This window comes from Carettochelys insculpta, chromosome 31, assembly GCF_033958435.1.
Source record: "Carettochelys insculpta isolate YL-2023 chromosome 31, ASM3395843v1, whole genome shotgun sequence".
Classification (NCBI taxonomy): Eukaryota; Metazoa; Chordata; order Testudines; family Carettochelyidae; genus Carettochelys; species Carettochelys insculpta.
This window is the reverse complement of record NC_134167.1, coordinates 14,717,669-14,729,379: the sequence shown is the minus strand read 5'-3', so window position 1 is coordinate 14,729,379 and position 11,711 is coordinate 14,717,669.

Here is an 11,711-nt window from a genome sequence, read left to right as displayed (position 1 = left end):
ACGAGCTGGCATCAGTGGCCATTTGAGAATCAGGTAAAATCGTGGCAGCTTTATGAGCCTGGCGTTAGCAATAACCAGACCCCAGAAATCTTCACTTCCTGGTGAGAGATTGTTCTAATGGGGGTGCACAAGCCTTCACTTGCTATGAGCCCACCTGGGGCAAGGTGTATCATATGATGAGACATCCCTCGGTGCTTCATAAATTGGGAGGCTGAAATCATATGGAAATAAAAGTATGAACCTGGGGACACTTGTTTTCTTCCTGTGTCTTTGTCTAAGGTGATTCCCATTCCATTGGACTAGAAGTTTAAAACCTTAAAGGATCTATTAAATATGATCTCCCTGTTGCTAAAGGGGGCAAACACACTGGCTCCTTGAGATACGCTTAAGGGTCTCCTTTGGGGAATGCTAACAGTTGTGAAGAGACAGGACTTACACATGATATGTTCCTGAAGGCCTCCTGGCAGCAGGGAAGTGCCATGTGAATGAATAGAATGCAATGTATGGAATGAAATATTATTGTGAAGTTTTGTTTGTTGATTGTATAATTCACACTGCCTTACCAAAGCTCTTTGCAAAGTCCTCATTTCATGCAGCAGATGTAACGCCCCCCAGGATGTCTAGAAAAGGAACTAAAAGCACTTTCAGCTGGAATGCCAGGGCTGACCTGGAGGTGCAAGGTTTGGAATTTGGGGTGGTGGGAGAGCTGCATGGCTCTTGTGAAACATACCTGGGAACGTTCAGTCACCAAGTCAGAGACGCCAGACTCTGTTGCCACATCCTGGCTGTGTCTACAGTTGCACTCTTCTTTTGAAAGAGGTATGCAAATGAGGAATCAAATGCAAATGAGGGCAGATTTGCATATGGCACCTCATTTGCATAATATTTTGAAATAGCTTCTTTCAAAAGGAGAAAACCAGTGCAGGCCCTTCTTCCATTTTTTTAATGGGACAATTGCACATCTCCAAGGGGCGTAGCGCTATGAAATGTGAGTGTGTGATATCTTTTACCTCTGACAATTTAACTGCTGAGTTTGAGGAGCAAAACTACCATGCTCCCCTGCGGTTATCTATACAGAGAAAGGAGAGACACCTGGTAGTAGGCAAAGAGTTATATCTTCTTAATATAGCCATACATACTTCTGATGGTAGCAAACTGCAGAGGCAGTTCCATTGCAGGTAAAACCATCAGCTGGTATCTCCAATATCTACAAGTGTGATTCTAACCTCTGGCACTTTACTTTCTGGGAGCAGCATGCAGGTTCTTGTGTCCTTCCAGCACTGGGCACGAAATAGGGTGGTCTGTAGCCCTGGTGAGATCTCCCATGGCACAAGGCTCCTCCAGGAACTGGCAGACCCACAGATGTTCCACTTCCAAGGTGCATTTCCCCACAGTCACACATCTGGGTCATTGCAATAATCCCACTGCATCTTCCGGCTACTGGCTGGCCAGCTTTTGTTCAGCAGCAATTTGAATCTCTCCAGGTCAGCCGTTCCTTCTCCACACTGCAGAAGGATGTTTGGTAAATTCCATGTACACTCCAGTATCCTTGTCAAGTGTGAGGGGCAGGCTCCACACTTCCAGCCATGGAGCGGGGGGGGGGCGTTTTTTTGGCTCAGTGGTTTTGTGGCTTGAAAGGATGAACTTAATGATCTGGCAAAAGGGAAACCCCCATCCAGCGTTGTTCGACATGCCCTAAACTGGAATCCTCAGGGGGAAACGCAGCCAAGGAAGACCCCGAATAACATGGAGAAGATCTACAGTCACAGAAGCACAAGAACTGGGACATTCATAAGGCCAGACTGAAGCCATTGCCCAAGATAGAACCAGGTGGAGGAGCCTTGTGGATGACCTATGCCCCACTTGGGGTTCACGGGTTTAACTTAACTAAAAGGGATAAGGGGTGAGGTAGCAAAATCTGCAGCTAGAAGATTATTCAAAATAGGTCTGAAGCTGACTGCAGGGGGTCACAAGGGGATCTCACAAAACTGGGTGCTTGGGCAGCTGAAGTTCAGTCTGATCAATGCAAATGGAAAAATAATTCCAAATGTATATACCACATATTACCAGCCAAGAAAGAAATCTTGGAATCCCTGAAAACCATCTGCTCAAAGTACAGTAGCAGGCAAAAAAGCTAACAGAACACTGGGAGTCAATAGGAAAGGAATAGATTATAAAAGACTGAAAATACCATATTGCCTCTTTAGAAATTCATGGTAGGCCAACTGCTTGAAGACCGTGTGCAGGTGTGGTTGTTCCCCTCCTATATGTACACACACGCTGGAATTGGAACAGGTACAGAAAAGGGCAACAAATGTAAGGAACAGCTTCTAGCTGAGGAGAGATTAGGAAGGCCGGGACTTTGCAATTTAGAAAAGAGATGACAAAGGGGCAGGGAGAGGAGGTATGTTGCAGTCTATAAAATCACAAATGGTGTGAAAAAATAAATAAGGAAATATTTCCTCCTTCACATAACACAAAGTCACCCAATGGAATTTATAGGTAGCAGATTTAAAATCAACAAAAGGAATTATTTCTTCACAGTCAACCTATGAAACTAAATGAAGTTGATGGAGGATTGACACATCTGTTAGCCAGGACCTGGGAATGGGTGACAAGTGACGGATCACTGGATGATCTGTGTATTCCTTCGGAAGCACCTGGCACTGGCCACTTACAGAAGACAGGATATTGATCTAGATCAGAGGCAGGGACACAACAAAGTTTTGGAAAGTGGTCAAGGGTTGCACTTCTCTATAGCAAGGCTGCAGGGGCTGGGACAGAGGTTTGCTGAAGAGGAGAGCTCAGGGGAGGGTACAGGGATGCAGGAGAGAGTCAGGGTGAGATGGAGTTTGGGTAAAGAAGGGGTTGTGACCTGGGGTAGGGGTTTGGGAGGCTGGGCCAGGGAAGGAAATGTGACCTGTGGCTGGAGGGTGGGGACAGAACTGACCTTGGCCCCCCGCCCAAACAAAAATCCATGTCACCTCATTCCAGGGGCTTAATAAAGCAATTAAAAACTCCATAGATTTTTGGCAGGTAACTTAGCAGTTAGCTGACCAGAGAGCTGTGTATCATTCAATAGGAAGAAAAAAGGTAAGTAATTAGACTAATAATATTTCAAGAATCAGCGAACAACACGGCTGGCCTGCACCAGTAGTTATGACTGATGTGTGTAAAGTGTTGCTTGAACAATTCTTCGAACAGTGTTCTAACCACTCTAATACGAACCTCTTCTGACATCTTGTGGCCAGTCATGAAGGGACAGTGGTTAGGCTTAACACTGCAGCGTACAGTCTAACTCACTAGCTCTGCAGAGACCCCAGGAGAACTGGGCTCGCTCTCAGCTCTAAGAGGGGAGTAGGTTCTGGTAGCCTGCAGCAGGGGCACAGATACTTCTAAGGGTCAGCCAAGACTATAGAGGAAACTCAGTGTTTGTAGTACCACCACCTGGGACAGTGACCCACATGTGGTAGGTATGGGGGTGACACTCCTGCCCTTCCCACCAGTCCTGCCTGCTCAACCATGCTGGTTCTCTAGTGCAGGCGCTAGCAGTGGCCACGGGGAGAACAATGGAATTGAGCAAGTTATCCTGTTTTCGAGACCAGTGTGATAGGACAGGGTTTCTGGGCACAGCTAGAGAAATCAATCCAGGGTGTGTGTATGCTTAAAATCCGGGCTACTTACAGCCCCAGGCTGGGATTTCCTTCTCACTAAAGCAAATCCAACCAACCACAACAGCACCTTCGCCAGCCCCATCGACCAGCCAGAAACCACACAAGCAAACCCACAGATTCTCTAGCTGCTGTACCAGCCCAGACCAACAACCCCCAAATTCAGGCGAGAGGCTCTGAAGGCTGCATCACCAAACACCACACAGCTTCTTCTGGACACTAAAGGGCCCAGTCCAGATCCTGGTTAATATATACTTGGATTGTACCCAAAACAACAGGCTCACCAATAGTTTAGATCTAATATCTAAAGATTTATTAATAAAGAAAACACAGTTTGAGAGAAAAATTGTTAAAGCAATACTTTACATATATCCCTCATAGCTACTGGTGCAGGCCAGCAGTTTTACTTGCTGAGTGTTGAAAGTCTGATAGTTTTCATAGAATCCCAGGGCTGGAAGGGACCTCAGGAGGTTATTGAGTCCAGACCCCTGCTTCAAGGGGGATCAACCCCAACTCAGTCACCCCAGCCAGAACTTTGTGAAGCTGGGACTTATAACCTCTTGGGATGAAGATTCCACCACCTCACTAGGTAACATATTCCAGTGCTTCAACACCCTCCTGGTGTAGTTTTTTCCTGATATCCAACCTACCCCTCTCCCTCTAACTTCAGACCATTGCTGCTTGTTCTGCCATCTGCCACCGAGAACAGCCTCTCTCCATCCTCTTTAGAGCTCCCCTTCAGGAAGTTGAAGGCTGCTATTAAATCACCCCTCAGTCTTCTGTAAACTAGACAAGCCCAAATCCCTCAACCTCTCCTCATAGGTTGTGTGCTGCAGCTCCTTACTCATTTTCGTTGCCCTCCACTGAACCTGTTCCAGCACATCCACATCCTTTCTATACCAGTGGGCCCAAAATGGGACACAATATTCCAGATGTGGCCTCACCAGTGCCAAATAGAGGGGAACAACGACTCTAGCGCTGCTCAAAATGCTCCTCCGAAAGCACCCCAATAGGCCGTTAGCCTTCTTGGCTACAAGGACACGCTGTTTACTCATATCCAGCCTTTCACCCACCGTAACCCTTAGGTCCCTTTCCGCTGTACTGCTGCTTAGCCAGTCAGTCCCCAGCCTATAACAGTGCTTGGGGATTCTTCCATCCCAAGTGCAGGACTCTACACTTCTCCTTGTTGAACCGCACCAGATTTCTTTTGGCCCAATTCATCCTACTCACTCTGGGTCCTATCTACCTCTCCCCCTAGCTTAGTGTCATCTGCAAACTTGCTGAGGGCACAATCCAGTACCTCTTCCAGGACATTAATAAAGATGCTGACCACCGGCCCCAGAACCAAGCCTTGCAGCACTCCACTTGAAACCAACTCCCATCCAGACATTGAGCCGTTGACCAGTACGCGTTGGGCCTGACCATCAAGCCAGCTTCTGTCCATCTTATAGTCCATGTTTCCAATCCATACTTCCTCAACTTATGGGCAAGAATGTTGTGAGACCCCGCTGAAGTCAAGGCCTATCACAGCCACTGACCTCCCCATGTCCGCAGAGCCAGTTACCTCATCACAGAAGCTAATCAGGTTGGTCAGGCAGGACTTGCCCTCGATGAATCCATGTTGACTACTCTTGATCACTTTCCCCTCTGCGCAGTGCTCCAAAATGGATTCCTAGAGGATCCCCTCCATGATTCTCCCAGGGACTGAGGTAAGTCTCACTGGTCTATAGTTCCCTGGATTGTCCTCCTTTCCTTTTTTAGGGATGGGCACTACGTTTGCCTTTTCCCCATCATCCAGGATCTCTTCTGATCTCCAAGAGTCTTCAGAGATAATGGCCAAAGGCTCGGCAATGACATCTGCCAATTCTGTCAGTTCATTCACCTGAGCTCCTCTTAGATGCTTTCCCAGGCAAACTCCCTGTTGGCTGCTCACAGTGCTTGCTGTGGCTGCCTTCTTATAAGGCTGCTGGCTGGCTAGGCCCAGCTCAGAGCCTGGCCTCCAATCTAATCAGCTCTTGAAGGCCCACCTGGAACAAAGCCCTCCCAATTCACACCTTGCAAACATATCAAACTGCCAGACAGGCTGCCAGACTGCCCCTCTCTGCAAAACAAATGCTCAGACATACACACAGATATTGAACCCACCTGCTCACAACACAGCCCCCCAAAACCACACTCGCCAGAGCTCCTCTCAGGTGCTTTCCCAGGCAAACTCCCTGTTAGCTGCTCCTGTTTGCTGCTAACAGGGAGTTACATAGATTCAGTTATTGGAACATTGTAGGTCCAGTCACTGGGGCACGGACCCTTGGAGACCAAAAGATCCCTGCTAAGGCCACACCATTGTCCTCCCTTATGTGCAGGGCCAAAGCCCTTTCCTCTTCCCATAGCCCCTTGAGGGTCCGCCCCCACCTGACTCAGGTGGGCTGTTGTGGCAAACTGCCATTGGATGGATCCCAGGAAACAGTCTCAAATTTCTGAACTGGACCTGTTCCTTTGTTTCAGTCCCGGTCACCTGACCACTGGGCTGCATCCCACTGACACGCCCCAGGCATTGGGGATGTGGATTTGACTCTGAGCCTTTGTTCATAGTCCATGCATCCTGCCTGGGGCTGAGCTCACACCTCCCACTGTGACGCTTAGCACGGAAATGTTTTCTGACACAGCAGCAGAGCTAAAATCTATAACTTCTTCTTCGAGTGTCCCCGTGGGTGCTCCACATTAGGTGTCGGGCTCGCCCGGCGCCGCAGATCGGATCTTCCAAGCAGTTTCTGCCGGACCGCGCATGCGCCGGTGCGCGCCGCTCCCCCGCGCGCTCCCGGCCATGTGCGCGATCCGGTCCCCGCCAGTTCCTCTTAACCGCCGTCGGCTGCAGACGGAATCCAACTAGGCTAAGGCCAAGTAGTGTATTCAACGGCTTTATCTGTTTTTTCTTAAAGTTTTTTCAGGCACTTAGGCTACTATGAGCCAGCCGGTTGTTATTTTGTAAAAAAAAAAAAAAAAAAACAACAAACAAGCTAGGAGAGGGACAGCTCAGCCAGTCCCAGTAACAAGCGCCGGAGGCCAGGAGCTAGGGCCATCAGCCCTCCTGCTAAGGCAGGCCATCGGACGGGGAAAACGGCACAAAGAAGGTGCTAAGTACCCACTTAAAAACACAAAGACTCACCAACAATGTCCTCTTCAGGCTTTAAAAAAAAAAAAAAAATGCTGCTTTTCGACAAGGCCCTCCAGCCAGAAGCGCCGGAGCGGCCGCAGCAGGAGGGACCCTCCGGGGCCCTTAGAAGGAAAGCTGCCTCCCTCACCCCATCAGCGCAGAAACGGAGGAAAGTATCTCCAGCCCGATCCCTGCCGGCAGCAACAGCGAGTGGGACGGGAGGAGCGAGCAGCCCCCAGCCGCAGCAACAGCTGATCGGCGGCGGCACGGAGAGCCAGGTGCAAGCGGCTCACCCTTCGATAATCAGCCGCGGGCAGGGCGGCGGCTAAACAAGCGCCGGTACCACCGACCCCCGGAAAACCGGCGGTGCAGAGCGCGCAAGCACGCAGCCTGCCGGCACCGAAGGACACCGCACATGCGGCACCGACTTCGAGTGTGCCGAGCTCGGTGCGGACGGGGCCGGGATCCCCTGTATGTCAGGGGCGGAGTTACCTCCCCAAGGGAGGGGGAAGACTGCACACAAGAGGAGGCATTGCAGCCCCTCTCCGCACAGGGCTGTGGAGTTGCTTTCTCACAGCCCTCCGCTATGTTGCAGACTCCAACTAGAAGGCAGGGGTCCCCCCCCCCTTGGCCTACCCGGAGCCCCCTTCTCCATTTCTGCAACCAGCCTCACCCTGGCTGGGACCACCTCCACCCTTCCTGGGATTTGAACCGCTGGACTATTAGGCAAAGTCGCTCTCTCCAGGGTCTCGACGATCTCCCTCCCCCAGACGCAGAGGGTATGCACCAAGGGAGTGGTCTAGGTCACCTTCCCAAGACCAGTGCTTATACTGCCGTGGTCGCCCCTACCACGCAGGGCATAGACACCATCGGCAATCTACTAGGGAAAGATCCCTACGAACGATCTCGTACCCCCGAGGGCAATTGTGACCGGGGACAGAGACTTAAGCATCTCAGGGGGGACTGGTTATGGAACCCCGAGATTTTTCCTCGCACACCTCTAGTGAGAGGGTGTACCATCATCAGCAGGAACCGGAAGGGTCCAGAAAGACGTACCCCAGCGGTTCCTCGCTTTCCTCCCCGGATGAGGCTACGGCCCCGGGGGGCGTCCATCCTCCGGACGATCTCAAACAGTTCCAAGAGCTGTTTTACGAGGGTGGCCTTCACGCAAGGCTTCCAGACAGCAAAGGTGCAAAAGCAACACCATAAGCTCCTCAAAAATCTGAGACCTCCGGCCTCCTCCAAAATAGCAATACCGCTGATGACGCAATCTTGGAGCCTGCCACTATGATATGGCAGACTCCTGCGACTATTCCACCTGTCCACAAAAGAGCAAAAAAAAAAAAAAAAAAATACTTCGTGCCCACGAAGGGCATGGAGTTCCTGTTCAGCCACCCACAACCAAATTCTTTGGTGGCGGAGTCGTCGCAACGTGGGGGAATAAACAAACATGCCAAAAAGCTAGAGCTGTTGGGCAGAAAGGTCTACTCCTCCTCCACGCTACTGTTGCCAATGGCAAATTACGCAGCGCATCTAGCGAACCATAATTTCAACAACCACATTAGGTTGACCTCCCTCATGGACTCGCTTCCAGAGGGCACGAAACCAGTGCTCAAGGCCATCATCCGACCATTTTATAACCAGTGGCAAAGGATCACCACAGACACATGGGTGCTGGAGATCATAGCCACGGGGTACGCCATCCCCTCCCAGTTGCTCCCACCGCCATGACCTCCACCCGGGGCCCCACCTCCAGGAGACCTCCCATGTAGCGAGGCAGTGGAAAGAGTGCCGGAGCAACTGCAAGGGAGAGGGTTCTACTCGAGGTACTTCCTCACGGGGAGGTCCATCTTAGATTTTCGAGGCCTCACCGGTACCTGCGCAAGCAACGTTTTCGGATGATCACAAACGCCTCCATCCTTACGGCACTAGACGATGGAGATTGGTTCGCAGCCCTCGACTTACAAGGTCCTACCGTTTGGGCTCTCCTCAGCCCCCAGAGTCTTCACCAAGACCTTGGCAGTGGTGTCAGCCTACCTGCACAGACAGGGGGTATTTATATTCCAGTATCTGAATGACTGCCTACTCAAAGGGGCCTCAAAGGAGGAGGTACTACGCATAATATGTGTCACAGCAGGCACGTTCTCTTCGCTCGGCCTGCTTATCAATCTGACAAAATCAAAGACAGACCCCACACAGGACATAGAGTTCGTAGGGGCACGCATAAATTCTATTACAGCGAGGGCGTATCTACCAGAGACTCGCTTTCGGGCCATCGGCTCCCTCGCGCAAGGCTTCACCTTCAGCCCTATGGTGCCGGTTCTGACGTGCTTACAGCCGCTGGGCCACATGGCAGCAGCAACGTTTCGTACAACAGAACGCCAGGTTACACATGCGCAGCATGCAGCATTGGCTGGCGAGCGTATACAAACCGGCAGCACACACTGTTCACAGGATGGCGTCGCCCACAACGGAGGTGCGCAAATCCCTGCAATGGTGGGTAAACCCCGAGAACCTGCTAACAAGGGTACCCTTCCACCAACCACACGTATTGGTTTTTCTTACTACAGATGCCCCCCTCATAGGGTGGGGAGCACACATGGGCGAAGAGGTGACGCAAGGGCTGTGGTCCTCTATGGAGCAGTCACTGCACACAAATATACTGGAGCTCAAAGCAGTGTTCAACGCCTGCAGACACTTTCGAGACCAACTGAAAGGCAAGGTAGTCGGGATCAGTACAGACGATACCTCCACCATGTTTTATATAAATCGGCAAGGAGGAGCTCGGTCCCGTGCCTTATGTGTAGAAGCAGTCCGGTCGTGGAACTGCTGCATCGCCAACAATGTAACCTTGAAAGCCTCGTACTTACCAGGCGCTCGCAATGTGAAGGCAGACCAGCTGAGCAGGCGTTTCGCACTCACGCACGAGTGGCAGATCCGTCCCGATCTGCTGCAACCGATTTTTCCACGCATGGGGTTTTTCCCCAGATAGACCCTGTTTGCTACTCAGCACAACAAGAAGTGCCCACGATTCTGCTCCAGGGCAGGACTGGGACGGGGGTCCCTGAGGGATGCCTTCGCGATCTCATGGAGGGGCCCCCTGCTTTACGCTTTCCCTCCCACAGTGCTCATCCACAAAGTGTTGCAGAAAGCCAGGAGGGAAGGAACCTGAATGATCCCGATAGTCCCAACGTGGGATCGACAGCAATGGTTCCCCCTATTCCTGCGCATGTCGGACCGGCCACCGATGTCCCCTCCGGTGGCGCGGGATCTGCTCACGCAAGCCCAGGGGTCCATAGTGCATCCGCACCCCCAAAGCCTGCGACTACAAACGTGGTTAATCCATGGCTCAGCTCCCTAGAGAGCACATGTACGGAGGAAGTGCAGCAAGTCCTAGAAAGTAGCAGGAGGACTTCCACCAGGAAGACCTTCAAGCAGAAATGGACTCGCTTTACGGCATGGTGTTCTACCAAACAGCTAGCCCCCTTTCGGTGCCTATGGCTGTGATATTAGAGTATTTACTGGACCTCAAGAGAGGAGGACTCTCGCTATCCTCGTTTCAGGTCCACCTGGCCGCCATTTTGGTGTTCAGACACGAAGAGGAAGGGCACACGGTGTTCGCCCATCCCATGGTTACCAGGTTCTTCAAAGGGCTGGTAAGCCTATACCCCCCTCAGAAACCGCTTCCACCTCTGTGGAACTCGGACCTGGTGCTTAATGCGAAAAGGGGACCACCGTTTGAGCCTTTGGCCACGGTTTCCCTCCGCCTCCTTATGATGAAGACGACCTTTCTTCTCGCAATCACGTCAGCTCGCAGGGTGAGCGAGCTTGAGGCAGTTATGGCAACGCCGCCCTGCGCTGTTTTTCCAAGGAGGCGGTAACCATACGGCTGCATCCAGCCTTTGTTCCTAAAGTTTCTTTCTGAGTTTCATACTAACGAACCTATTGTTTACCCTTGTTTATCCAAAGCCTCATAACTCTAACAAAGAGGTGCGCCTACACCTCCTGGACGTGAGCAGGCGCTAGCTTTCTATATGGACAGGACCAAGTCCTTCCGGAGAACGGATAGGCTCCTAGTCTCTATCGCTCCCAAATCAAAAGGAGAATGTCTCTCTTCGCAGAGAATCTCTAAGCACATCGTATCTTGCATAAAAATGTGCTACAAACTCAAAAAGACTCCTTTACTGGCCACGCCCAGGGCTCATTCCACTAGGGCGGTGGCAGCATCAACAGCCTTTTTTCAAGGGCGTTGCGCTAAAAGACATTTGCAGAGTGGCGACCTGGTCATCCTGTGACACCTTCGCCAAACATTACGCCCTTCACAGGGTATTCCAAGAGGATACCCGTCTCTTGGCAGCGGTCCTCTCGGGGACAAGCTGCACATAATCCGATTACCCACCTCCTATCTTGGGTTACTGCTGGGTAGTCACCTAATGTGGAGCACCCACGGGGACACTCGAAGAAGAAAGAAAGGTTACTCACCGTAGTAACGGTGGTTCTTCGAGATGTGTCCCCGTGGGTGCTCCACTACCTGCCCATCCTCCCCGCTCCGGATCTCTGTTTAGTGTTTTGCAGGAGCATCCGAGGCGGTTGGTCAAGGAACTGGCGGGGACCGGATCGCGCACATGGCCGGGAGCGCGCGGGGGAGCGGCGCGCACCGGCGCATGCGCGGTCCGGCAGAAACTGCTTGGAAGATCCGATCTGCGGCGCCGGGCGAGCCCGACACCTAATGTGGAGCACCCACGGGGACACATCTCGAAGAACCACCGTTACTACGGTGAGTAACCTTTCTTTCACCGACATACATGACACAGACACGTAAGTAGCATACATGCATTCAGGGCATCATTAGCTTTCCTTAGACACTGCACACACCCCCGGCACAATAT